Source organism: Jatropha curcas, chromosome 8, assembly GCF_041381405.1.
Source record: "Jatropha curcas cultivar XTBG-Jc1 chromosome 8, XTBG_Jcur_1.0, whole genome shotgun sequence".
Classification (NCBI taxonomy): Eukaryota; Viridiplantae; Streptophyta; class Magnoliopsida; order Malpighiales; family Euphorbiaceae; genus Jatropha; species Jatropha curcas.
Genome location: NC_143158.1, coordinates 17,072,764 through 17,085,647, shown reverse-complemented (window position 1 = coordinate 17,085,647; position 12,884 = coordinate 17,072,764). Strand labels below are relative to the sequence as shown.

At 33.4% G+C, this 12,884-nt stretch overlaps 1 long non-coding RNA gene and 1 pseudogene across 1 annotated transcript; both read right to left on the bottom strand.

Annotated features, from left to right (window-relative positions):
• Positions 1-1,543: 1,543 nt before the first annotated feature.
• Positions 1,544-4,311, bottom strand: LOC149494263 (uncharacterized; annotated as a pseudogene).
• Positions 4,312-9,076: 4,765 nt separating this feature from the next.
• Positions 9,077-10,882, bottom strand: LOC110009755 (uncharacterized). The gene is made up of 2 exons (XR_002284629.3): positions 10,437-10,882; positions 9,077-9,471 (listed from the first exon to the last, which is right to left on the bottom strand). It is a non-coding gene; the product is annotated as an uncharacterized LOC110009755 (long non-coding RNA).
• Positions 10,883-12,884: the final 2,002 nt, after the last annotated feature.

The following is a 12,884-nucleotide window of genomic DNA, read 5'->3' as shown; positions in this document are numbered from 1 at the left end:
CAAGTTATATGTAAAATGAAGTCATAAGCGTCATCCTTAACATCAAGACTTTCTTTTTCTCATCAATTCATTCAAAAACACTTTTATAATTGAAAAAACATGAATTCACCTAAAGCATGCAAATACTTATCATCTTTCCCAAAATTTGCTATGACTTAAGTCAAAAGAGTTTTTACCATTTCTCATGTTATATTAAGAATATACATTCCAAACTACAATACATGTCAACCATCACAAAACAAAGGCATTGCATGATTAAAAGCATAACAATATCCAAAGATGTGACTTTTCTTATGTATATCATAAGTAGGAAAAGTCTCATAAGAGACTTCCTTCATGCAAATCAAGCATATCACTCTAACATCTTTAATTAAGTCCCAATATCACATAATTAAGGTCTAGCTCCTCAAATACACACTAAGCATGCAAAATTCCCAAAAACTCATATACTAAAGCTATAGGAAATTTTCCATAACTTAGTATTCATGCAAAATAACTTCATTAACATTCTAATATATTCACATCATTTAGAAGCTAAATCATGCATGACAAGAATCGAAGCTCAAGCCTTACTTATACACATGGTTCAGCCAAGTGTAGCTCATAGGGAAAAGAAGCTTCTCCCATCAATCCAATCATTTAAACATCATTATAACTTGCCTAAGAACACAAATCAACTACTAGCATGCATTAATTTAATCACATAGCTCATTTCCTCCAAATTTTGCATACTTTAAATCATAGGAAAATTATGAAAACTAAGGATACAAGCTAACAATTTTTACACTACAAAAAAAAAAAAGCCATTTAGCGATCGACAAATTGGTCGTTAATACTTTTTTTCTGTTGCTCAAACATAAATAGCGATCAAACTGTAACTACGACAATCAATCGCATGACTTTTGTTGCTAAATTTTTAACTATCGAAAATGGCGTCCGTCGCTAATTAGCCACTGCCAGATCGGTCGCTGAATCACTTCATCCATTTATGTACAAAGTAGTCGCTAATCGGTTGCTAAACTTTGCGGTAGCTATTCCGTCGCTAATCTGTGGCAAATTGGTCGGTATATTTATCCCCAATTACTTTTTATAATATTGTCAGTGGTCGCTATGCAGTCGCTCATCAATCGCTATTTTATTTTTCGAATAAAAAATAAAATTTAAAATTTTTACAATAAAAATTTTTCAACTGTAAAAAATGACAATATATGTTGATTCAAGTAATTCACACAAAGAATCGCAGCAATGAAAAATTTAGGTCTAGCATCTCCCTTAACTGTAAAAAATAAGCATCAGTACAAAATGTCAATGTTAACATACTAATATATAAAAGTACAAAATTTCATAATAGTGAATTGTATATTACCGGGTGGAGGGGCTGCTGATGATGATGGAGCTACAATAGCTTATGTAAATGGTGCTGCAGCATTAGAACTATGTGCCTGAGTAGTAGAGAGATAGAAGGAGGGATAGAAGGTAGTGGAGGTCGCGTGACTGTATGAGTGTCACGTGCTCTGCCACGACCACTTCGTCCTCGAATACCTTAACCCGGTCCCCCTCGTGCAAAGTCCTCGACCCCCCTGCCTGTATCCATTTGAACTAGAAGAAGGGGATCTGTGATACAACATAGTAATTCACACAATTATTACACAAGGTTCAAGTTTATACAATATGGTAACTATGCATAAGGTTCTGAATTTTGGAATTAATATGTACTAACTAGTCGTGTATCTCATTCTTCTTCATCTTCTTCATATCCTTCTTCTTCTTCTTCTGCTTCTTCTTCTTCTTCATCTGAAGTACCTAAGACTTGGGGCTCCGGTTCAGCATCTTCTTCATCTGACATACCAATCTCAACATCTGTCCCATCTTCGTCGTCAAGTCTGTCCGTTAAATCTTCAACTATTTGGATCGATAATTCAACCTCATCAACCTAAAATGGCTCAGACATCGATGTTAAGGCAGATCGTTTAGTCAAGACTTCTTCTACTATTGATCTGGCACACCGTCATCCAATCCAAGCGATCTCGCTTCATTGATGAATATGGAACCTAGTAGACTTGAGCTGCTTGCATTGCAAGAATGAATGGTTCATACTTTTTGTATCGTCTTCTACTATTAACTTCTATTATGTTATATTTTGGATGAACCTTCATTCCGACATTGGGTGTTTGATCGAACCATTCGTAATTAAATATTACCGTATGTTTTATGGGCATGGTTGAATATTCCAACTCAACAACATTAAGCAACCTTCCATAAAAATCGCTTGACTGTTCACTATAGTTTGATCCTTTTACACATACTCCACTATTTAATGTTTTTCTAGTTCAACCATAACGCTCAGTATGAAACTTGTATCCATTGACAAAGTATCCCGAGTACGTTTTTGGAATTGGCAAAGGTCCTTTTACTAAATCAATAATGAATTTATTACCAATAATACTTTCTGAGTTACGCGCTTGTACAAATAAGAAACATTCAATCATTTAACTATTACTTTCTTTGAGTGTAATTTAAAGTATAAACTGATGCTTACATAACATTTGAACCAAGTTGCGAATTCTTCCTCTAGTCTTGCATCAACAACAACATCGGGTAAATCGGGAATGCGTTCTCGCAATTCAGCAATATATTTTCTACGATCACAATATCATGAAATCACATCAAGTGTACTACTTATAATGCATTAATTGTCTTAAACTATAAAATTATAGATACTTACTCAATGAATGGGGTCACCTCTTTACAGTTCAACAAAACGTAAGTTTGAGCTGCATGGATCTCTTGCTCGTTCAAACGCCTTTTTTTTGCTTGTCCCATTGTGCATCTCGGATGGGTAAAAATTGAAAGGTTTCCTTTTAAATTGTCTTCCATTCTATTGCCTCCATCATCATTTCGTGAGACTCATCGATGTTTGGTGTACACATGGGGTGCAAAGTAGTGGAAATAAAAAGTGAAAGCTTCTTCCACCAAGTATGCATTGCATATCGACCCCCTCAACCTTTGCCTTATTACGCACGTTCTTCTTTTATATGTGAAGATATCTGTAATAAGAAACAAAACATAATAAGCATATTCGTGGAAATAAATTTATTGGTGCGATTGAAATGGTGTAAATGCAAAACATACCTTTCAAATGGATACATCCATCTGTATTGAACCGGCCTAGCCCTTTGTGCTTCAAAACGTAAATGAATTGGTAGATGCTCCATAGAATCGAAGAATCCTAGGGGAAAAATTAGCTCTAATTTGCAAAGGATTATTGGTATTTTCTCGCGCAAGGTGATCCATAACCTCTATTCTCAGGACAATGCTTGTCAAATCCTTAAAAAAAAGACAGTTATGTCAATGCTTCCCACACTTAGTTGGTAATAGCTCCCAAAAAGCTATTGGTATTAGCCTTTGCATAAAAACATGACAGTCATGGCTTTTCATCCCAAATAATCTACATTTCTGCTTGTCAACACATCGACCCCATGTTTAGATGCATATCCATCTGGAAAGTGCAACCCATGGACTCACTTAACAATATTTGCTTTTGCATCTTGTCTAGCGTGTAACAAGCCTTTGAAAATTGTCCCACCTCTACTATCTGTTCTAGCTCAAGACGACGAAAGCTTTCTTTCATATCTGCTCTAGCTTTGGCATTATACTTTTTTTCCCATCAATATTCATCACGGTGTTAAAAATATTTTCAAATACATTCTTTCTATATGGATGACATCAAGGTTATATCGAATGAGCAATGTACTCTAGTACAACAAATCCCAAAATCTACTTTGTTTCTTCCATCGACTACTCCGAGCAATTGTACCATTTACCTCTTCGTGTTCCAAATCAGTCACTGTCATAAGGTCTAACTCTTCAATTTCCAACAAAAGTTCTATACCTGACTTTACAGGTGGAGAGGGGTGGTAAACAACCTTATTCTTTCGAAAATACTATCGATTTAGCCTCCATGCATGGTCAATTAGGAGAAATTTTTGGTGATTATCAAACCAACACTGCTTCCCACCATTTTTTAGAGTAAAAGCATCTATATTCTCCATGCAATATGGACAAGCAGTTCTGCCGGCAGTGCTCCACCCAGATAACATTGGAAGTGCAGGAAATTCACTAATCCTCCATAGCTAAGCAGCTCGGCGCATAAAATTTTGAGAATTCGAAATGTTAGTTGAAACCTGACTATCCAAACGATTGAAAACCATTCGTGTAAAGTTCTAAGCTAACATTTCTAATCTCAGCAGCAAACGACAGATGTTGATCATTGAAGTGTTTCCACGCTTCAGAATCTGATGGATGACGCATAACATCAGCATCACGTTCATGTTCCGCATGCTATCGCATCTGTTCAACTGTAGTATGAGATGCATATAGCCTTTGAAGTTGTAGAGTAACGGAAAGTAATACATTTTCTTAAATGCTTTCTCTTTCTATTGTCTTCAAGTTCTTTGACATCACTTTCTATATATAGGAACGTTGCAAAACCTGCACACCCTTGATTCACTGTCATTGCCCCAAAATATCATACAGTTATTACGGCAATAATCTATCTTCTCAACCGGCAGGCCTAAGCCCTGAACCAACTTCTTCATTTGATAAAAGTTATCAACATAGAATTGTCACCGAGCATCACTGTAAGCATAAAATTTGTTCCTGAAAATTAAGAAACAAAAATACAAAAATACAAATTGAATTTATGATACTAAGTGGATACAATCTCTAGTGTGGAATCTCCTATTAGAAAAGAAGATTATCTTCTGATTCTTCTCTTTGTTGTCGCGAACACAATTCAAGGGTCGAAACGACTTGATTTTAAATATGATTCAACGGTCGAAGGGACTTGACGTTGAATTGTTGTAGAAAGAACTTTAGACGATTCAAGGGTCAAAGAAACTTGATTTTGAATTAAAGTTGAAGGAACTTTGATTCTTTGGACTTGGAAGAGACTTTTTATAGTCTTGAGTTTGATAGAGCTTTGAGGCTTCTTTTCTGTCTTTCTCTCTATATCTGTGTATATCCCCGTATGTGAAGAGAGGCCGCCTGTTTATAGAGATTTGAGGGAGTCCCATTGCCACGTATGTAATTTGATTGGTCCACTGCAAATTCTCATTGGCTGCTGCTGCATCACTTAGCTTATGTAGACGCCTGACTTATTCACAAATATTTAATTTAATTGGTCCACTTGGCCAATTATTTATTGAATTTTACTACATCATTTATTCATGCAGTAAATAATATTTACCAATAATTTTATTTTAATAACCATTTAAATATTTTGATTGGTTATTAAAATAATTTATTTATTTTAATTAATCAATAATTTAATTGACTAATTAAATGATTAAGTTAATAATTAAATTAACTTAATAAAATTTTGATGTCTACAGATACTCCCTCAAGACTTGTTTAAAAATTTATTTGAACGGGTCTCGAAAGTTGAAGAAGATTTAATTTAATTCATGCTTTTTTTCTTTTTTTCTTTTTGCATGAATGGTAACGTTGATGTTGGAATTCTCCACTCCATGTTGGTGTGACGTGGACTTTGTGTGACTTGCATGGCTCTTTTGATTTGAAAATGACCATATTGCTTTGAATTTGCAGCAATCTCTATTTCGACGAATTTCTTTTTTTTTTTTTTTTCTTTTCTCAACTTGAACTTCCAAATTAATTTGGCAACTTCAATTCAATGGGCCAATTAATTTTTTTTAGCCCAAATAATGAAACTCTAATTTTTTTTAATAATTAGAATTTCCTATGTTTTTAATTTCTTATCTTTCAAGAAATAAAAATCCTTGATGATTTGGAGTTTAAGAATTTAAATTCTTGTCGAATTTGAAATTGAAGATTTAATCCTCTCAAATTGGAAGTTGATAAATCTTTTATAAAAGAACCCTTGTCTCAAACCCCTTTTTTTACATCAAACTTGGAACTATTATAAAAATAAATATGCTCTTTAATCATCCGCCAAGATATATCTGCATTCAATTTGCAAATTTGCAACAACTTGGTTTTGCATCAACCTCAAGATCTGGTCCACGTATTCTCCACTGTAGGCTTAATCGCTTCCCGACACAGCGTTCAGTCTAAGGTATGTTTCTTTTCAAATTTTTTTCTTTTTAATTTGCCAAGTTATAGTGCTCTTTGGCTTTGTCTTGTAATACCTTTGCATGTGTCAACAACAAAGAATTTGTTTTTTTTTTTTTTTTTTTTTTTGGGTCTCCAATACGATGACTTCACCTGTATCCACCCACTTTGCATGGGCCTATGATTGGCTTATTGGCCATTGAATAACTTGATGCTTTTTTTTTTTTTTTTTTTAAATTAATGGCAATGACAACTGGCTTATCATTGCTTGATTAAATTTCAACTTTGGAGATAATATACTCATATGCGTTGATGCTTACATGCTTCAACATACATGCTTAATAATCCAACGCTTTAGCCTTTACAATATTAACATGATGATAAGCCAACATGTATTGACTTAATATGATCAATATTAATTGCATAGTCAGGCCCTCTTTTTCGTTGTTTTTTTTTTTTCGTTTTTCTTTTCCTTTACATAGCTTGATGATGTCGTTCTTTTCTTTGTCTATTGCATCAAACCATGGCCTACAATCAATCTTGACCAATGAATTACTTGTGCATGGTACTGACTTCGTTTAAGCTTAATTGAAATTTTTTTTTTTTTTTGAAAATTCTTAATTGATGACCATGAATAGTAACCCCATATGCTTGCATGATTTAATTGATAACCAGCAACTAGGGAATTTAATTTGGCTTGAATATGGTTGATCACATGAATTTAACTTGATTTGATCTCTTTCTAAATTCATATGAATTATTTTCGCCATGGACTTGTCATAATTGAATTTTTTAACAAGTCCTCTTTTGATTTTTTTTTTTTTTTTTTTTTTTTTTGCTAGTCGACTGCATTTGAAACTTCATCAAAATGATTTGCATAATTGATCTTTCGGCTTCTCGCAAAATTCCATGTATGAAAATTTTGAGCAACGATGAAAAGGATTCCAAATTTCATGTGAATTCCAAATTTCACATGAAGTAGTTAAGCACGTCCAATGTTGTTTGTTGCAATCTTCACTTCACTCGCTTCAAACTCCATCAAATAATCTTCCGCTTTTGAAAAGTCGCATCCACAATAATGAAGTTTCTTAGCATTTTTCTTTCAAATTTGCTGGTGAATTTTCCTTCATCGAACACTATTGGGAGTGGCTTGAAGATGTGTTAGCAAGCAATAAGCAACTACTTTTGAAAGCCAAATTGTATCATGATTTATTCGCATCATTCTTCACTTATGATCACTTCCCCAACGTCATTCATTGCTTCTGTGAACATTGTAGTGCTTCAACAAATACTCTTTTCCTCCTAGTTGGAGAAGAGTCGATTTCTCTTTCGGATTTGAAGTTCCTAGGAGGACTTCCAATCCATGGCTCATTTTATGATGAGATGATCTCTTCAGCTGTAGATCTTACTAGAGTCGACGAAGGTGGAACTCCATTCTTACCGTGAAGCTGCAAATACTTATTTTATGTATAGTACAAAATTGTCAAATGGGTTGACAACAGCTTTGAGTTAAATGTACACAACTGGGTGAACTTTTGGTTCCGCGGTCCTATTAGAAATCCTGAGCCTCCTGAAAAAGATTGCACCAAAAGAACTGCTCCTCCCAAGAAGAATTTCAATCCTTCAGGTGTTATTGGCAACAAATTGCCGTGAGATGCAAACTGGCAAAAGCCTTTTGAAATTCTGAACATGGAAGATGATCTACGGGAAGAAGTTTACTTGGTTGCTTTGATTCCTTGTTGGTTATGCATGTGTGTACTTCCACATGATCCAGTGAATCTTATTCGTCCAAGCACCTTCAAGGTTGCAAGTATGATCACATCTGGTGAAATCTTTTCTTTGGCTATTCTTATTTTGGCAAGCATTTATAGAGACCTTCGAGCAATTTCTACTACTACAACTTTGAAGAGGTGTGAAGTAACATTGCCTTTCCATTATGTTTATGCTTGGCTAAGTAACCATTTTGACACGCATTTATGCATGGTATTGACAGAGATGCTAAGATGACTTCCTATAGTGGACAACGAATGGCCAAGTACTATAATGAAACTGAAGTCATGAAACTTTTTATGGAAATGAAAGCTTATTTGGGTCCATCTCATATCATGAAGAAAGACTTCTTTTTGAAGGATAATGGTAAGTTGTCTTCACATCAAGTGGAACACCTCATCAATCTCCGTTCAAGCTTCTTAACTTTACACTATAAGAACCAATACATCATTGAGTCATACAATCCTCATAGATAGTTGGGTTATTGTCAAGATCTTCCTGATAACATGGATATATCCTTTTCAAGAGTATCTTTGGAGACTGTCATACAGCTTTGAGAATCTTGTATTCATCTGGCTAGTGGTGCTAAAGTAACTGTTCCTTCAATGAAACTTGATGGTCGTTTTTCATATACTGAAGCGTATAAGGATTGGTGGAAAGTGGAATGGTCTAAAGTTTTTCCTCAAAGATGATAAGCTAAATTTAAGACCAATCCCAAAATTATTGAAATCTTCAAAGTCTTCTCGTTTAAAGAATTCAAATGTTGAAAAAGGTAGATGTGTTCCTTTAAATCCTCCCTAAGAATCTGTTATTGAGAAGGGTAAGAGAGAAGCACCAATTATGTTGAAGATAAAACCACAAGTAGTTGTTAATCCTTCTAAAGAAAAGGTAACTAGCACTTCCATAAAAAAGACTACTTTATAGAAGCTAGTGATGAATCAAATCCTTCAAATAATGGCATCCCAATTCAAGTTGCAACAACTCCTAATCAATTAGAAGTAGTTGAAGGTGCATTGAATTCTCACTCTAGTGAAAAGCGTTCTAGAAGAGATATGCGTAATTTATCTCTTTCAAATGAAGAGAAGAATGATTATGATCGTTATTGGAAGAAAGTAAAGCAAAATAATCAAACTTCATAAACACAACAATGTTATGATCCTAATGACCCAGTAAGCTTTTGCTTTCTTTTTTTTAACTTTTCTTTTCTTCTTCTTCCTTTTTTTTTTAACTTCACGTGTTTGAACTTTACTTTACAAATAAATAAACATATGAACAAATAAATAAACATCATAATTACAAAATCAAGAAGCTGTTTGTTTTTGTTTTCTACTATTTGATGAATATACATCACAGCCAACAACAAACTCAAAACCTCATCATATAATGCATAACACAAGTTCCTAGTTATACAACATAATGAAAGAAATTGACACAAGTAACACTGTCACACAGTTGATGTCAACACATTGTGGATATCAGAGGATTCAAACAAATAAAAGATTTCATAATAAATATAATAACAAGCATCTCTTTGATAAATCTGCACCAATGCATTTCAGGTTTCATAAATCATAACCATGATTTGTATTGGGAGGAAAATTTTCGATTTATCTGAAAAGTTAACACAAATTACCGTCACTCTAGAATTCTAGCGCAAAACCAGACAGAAGATAATCAATTTAATTTATAAGGAAACACAAACATGCCAGGCCATTGAGATGAGGACCAAAGGATAAAACCAAAAAAAAAAAAAAAAACAGAGAGCATCTCAACAGCTTCCTTCTTTCACAAAATAGTAGGTGAAGAATAAGTGCAATGCATAGGAGAGTACAAAAAGTACATTTCACAGGAAAAATAATTCCCAGAACAGAAAGATAAAATTTTAGTGATCAATAAGTGCTGCAGGAGGTATTTTAGAGACTAATAAAACGGCTTAGTTATGATTTTGCAGATTTCTCCGAGTCTAATGTTTTACAGATTTCTTTCAATACTTTCATCTCATTCTTAATCATTAATCAAAGCACAATGGATTTTCAATAATATCTGTAGGATGGGCATTTGGCAATATAAGTTTTGCCGAACCAATGATAGAACCATGCAAAGTACATTGGCATAAGTTATGATTTTGTAGCTTTATTGTTGTTGGCCAATTTTTAGTTTGATTCCAATTTAGTTTTTATATTTTAGTTTTAGTTTTTATATTTTTTAGCCTGAATCAAAATTCAACGTTCAATTCACTTCTCAGCATAAACTCATATTCAGTACATTTGTTCATCATTTTCTAACAATCGATAGCAAAAAAAATGAAGTAAACCCAAAAAATTTCTCTAAGAAAAAAACCTTTAAATATAACAGCATCTATACCTTTAAAGTTTAAAATAATATTTCTCCAAGAGCAATCGCATGTAAAAGGAAAGGAAAAAAGAAAAAAGAAAACAAAAAAAAACAAATGAAACACGAACATTCACAGAGTAGAATGATTCTGGAAATGACTTAGAAATCAGATTAAACACAATCAAACACTTCAGTTACTGATCTAGAAACCTAGAAAATAAATTACAAATAAATTGAGTTACCTCCAATTTCGGGAAGAGAGAGTTGCAGAGATTAACGATTGAAGAATTTTTGTGAAAGCGAGATTTTGAGAGGGAGAGAAGGGCTTTTGCGAGTCCTAGATTTTTTTATGTTTTTGTCCTAATTTTTTATTTTGCCGTTTTTGAGATAAGGGTTATTTCTTTTGTCGTTCAATTATTACACTTATATACCGAATACATTTCAGTCGGTATTTATAACTATTATTTGTCGGTAATGAGTTGGATTTCCATTGGGATTTTGATCTGCCAAATTTTGGCACCAACATTACCTATTGAGTACCTACAAAATGTTTTTTGTCGCTAATTAGAGACTAAATGCCTATCAAATTTTTCTTCTTTTAATAATTTGCAATTTTCTCGAGTCTATCGCAGTTTATCGGTAATTGGTAGGTAAATACCTACAGAAACAGATCTGTCTGTATTTAACCATTTTTTTGTAGTGTCTATCTGAGCTTCTAAGGACCCAACCACATCCTGCAGCCTTACTCGTTGCATTAAAGCTAGAGTCGACATTACATTTAACAGAGCCATTAGGAAGAGCAGCCCATTTGGTTCTGTGCTACTGAGTTTCCGCAAGATGAGACAATGGACTGACAGAAACTGCAGTGCGGCACTCTTGCAGAGCACGACTGCTTGTCTCGTGACTGCACCAAAAGAGAGCAACTTCTGGTTCCAAATGAATTGATTCATGACGTACCATATTCCCCATACAGTGAAAAAGGCTAGTTGTTGCATGTCCCTATCCAAGTTAGAAAGCACAAAGGATACCCACCCTGGAAAACTATTGCCGTTACTAATCCATCTCACAGCAGAGTTCAGCCAAATTTGACGGGCATAAGAGCAATAAATTAGGATATGGTAAGTGCTTTCAATCTCGATCCACACATCGGACACACTAGAAACATCAACATGCTGAGCTAATAGGTTCAGTAAAATTGGAAGCACATTCACACACCCTCTCCAAATAAAGTTCTTTATTTTACCAGGAGCACATACCCAAAATTTCTTCCAATTAAGAGGTGATAAAATGACTTAAAAGGAAGATAAATAGATGCAAGATAATGGAAACTGCCAATTCTGATTATGATATCATGTCATAATATTAATTCAATTCCAACACAAAAGGACCTAGCCCCTTAATCCAAAATTGGGTAAGCAATGTATAAACTTGAGAATGTGTTGGGCACCCAAATCACCCAAGCATAGTATTGACTTCCACTCTTTTGGAGTTATTAGACTCAAAATTGGATTAATTTATAAATTCTAATTACTATTTAAAACATTTTTTAAGACAATCGGGATTATACGGGGTTTTCATTTTTTTTCATTTTTAAAATTATTATTTTATTTATTTTGAAATTTTGTTATCTTAAAAAAGACAACGTTTTATAAAATCGTCTTTAAAACAATTCGAACTTTTTAGAAAATGATATCTTATTTTGGTAAGATTTAAAGGATTCACCACTCTCTTTAGGGAAAACATACATCTCTTAGCACGACGAATTGGATTCCCGCCAAAAGAATCCGATTCACATATCAAAGTCTATATAAGAAAGTTAGGCACGAATCTGAGGTGTTAAACACTTGAGATCGCCCGACTTAAGGGTCAACCTCCATTATTTATCCATTTATTTATTTTAAAGTATTCAAAAATCATTTTAATATAATTTTAATTAAAACATGACATTCATAAAGCATTATTATTCAATCACATAATAAAACCAAAATTCATCCGAAGAAAGAGGAAGGGAAAAGAATTACAACCTCATTTCGTCGTAGTTACATTCTACCCATTTAATTCCCAAATTCCCAAATCGTACGCCCTTAGAACTAAATAAAATACAATCCTCAAAATCTACAAATGAATTGCATACATGAATGATATGTAGTATCTTAGTCTATTTAGTATATAGTATTATAGCGCATAAGTATAATCTCAAATACTATTAAAATTATACCTAAATTAATGATATTATAATAAATAATTACACCGATTTCTAGTTATACTTAGCATTATAATTATATTTAGAATGTCCTATTTGTATTATAATTACATAACTAGTTGATTTTTGTGTATCGTACAGAATTTGTTTGTGTATAATGGGTACTTATAAGTGATAGAGTGTATCGTAAGACAATGACTAAAGAGTAATTACCAAGTAACTAACTATAAATGGCCAAGAACTTAATGATTTTCCACCTAGACAGTTGCATATGATTATGAAGATTTATTCCCCATGTCTCCGGTTCGGTAATTAAAATCTAATGGCTATAATCAATTAATATTTATGACCTAACCGCTATATTTAGTAATAAAAGCCTAAGGGCTATATTTGGTAATTAAAGTCTAACATTTATTATCCCTATTTCATATACTTGTCATATTTGAAATTTTACATTTTTTAAGAAAAATATTAAATTTGTCTAAAT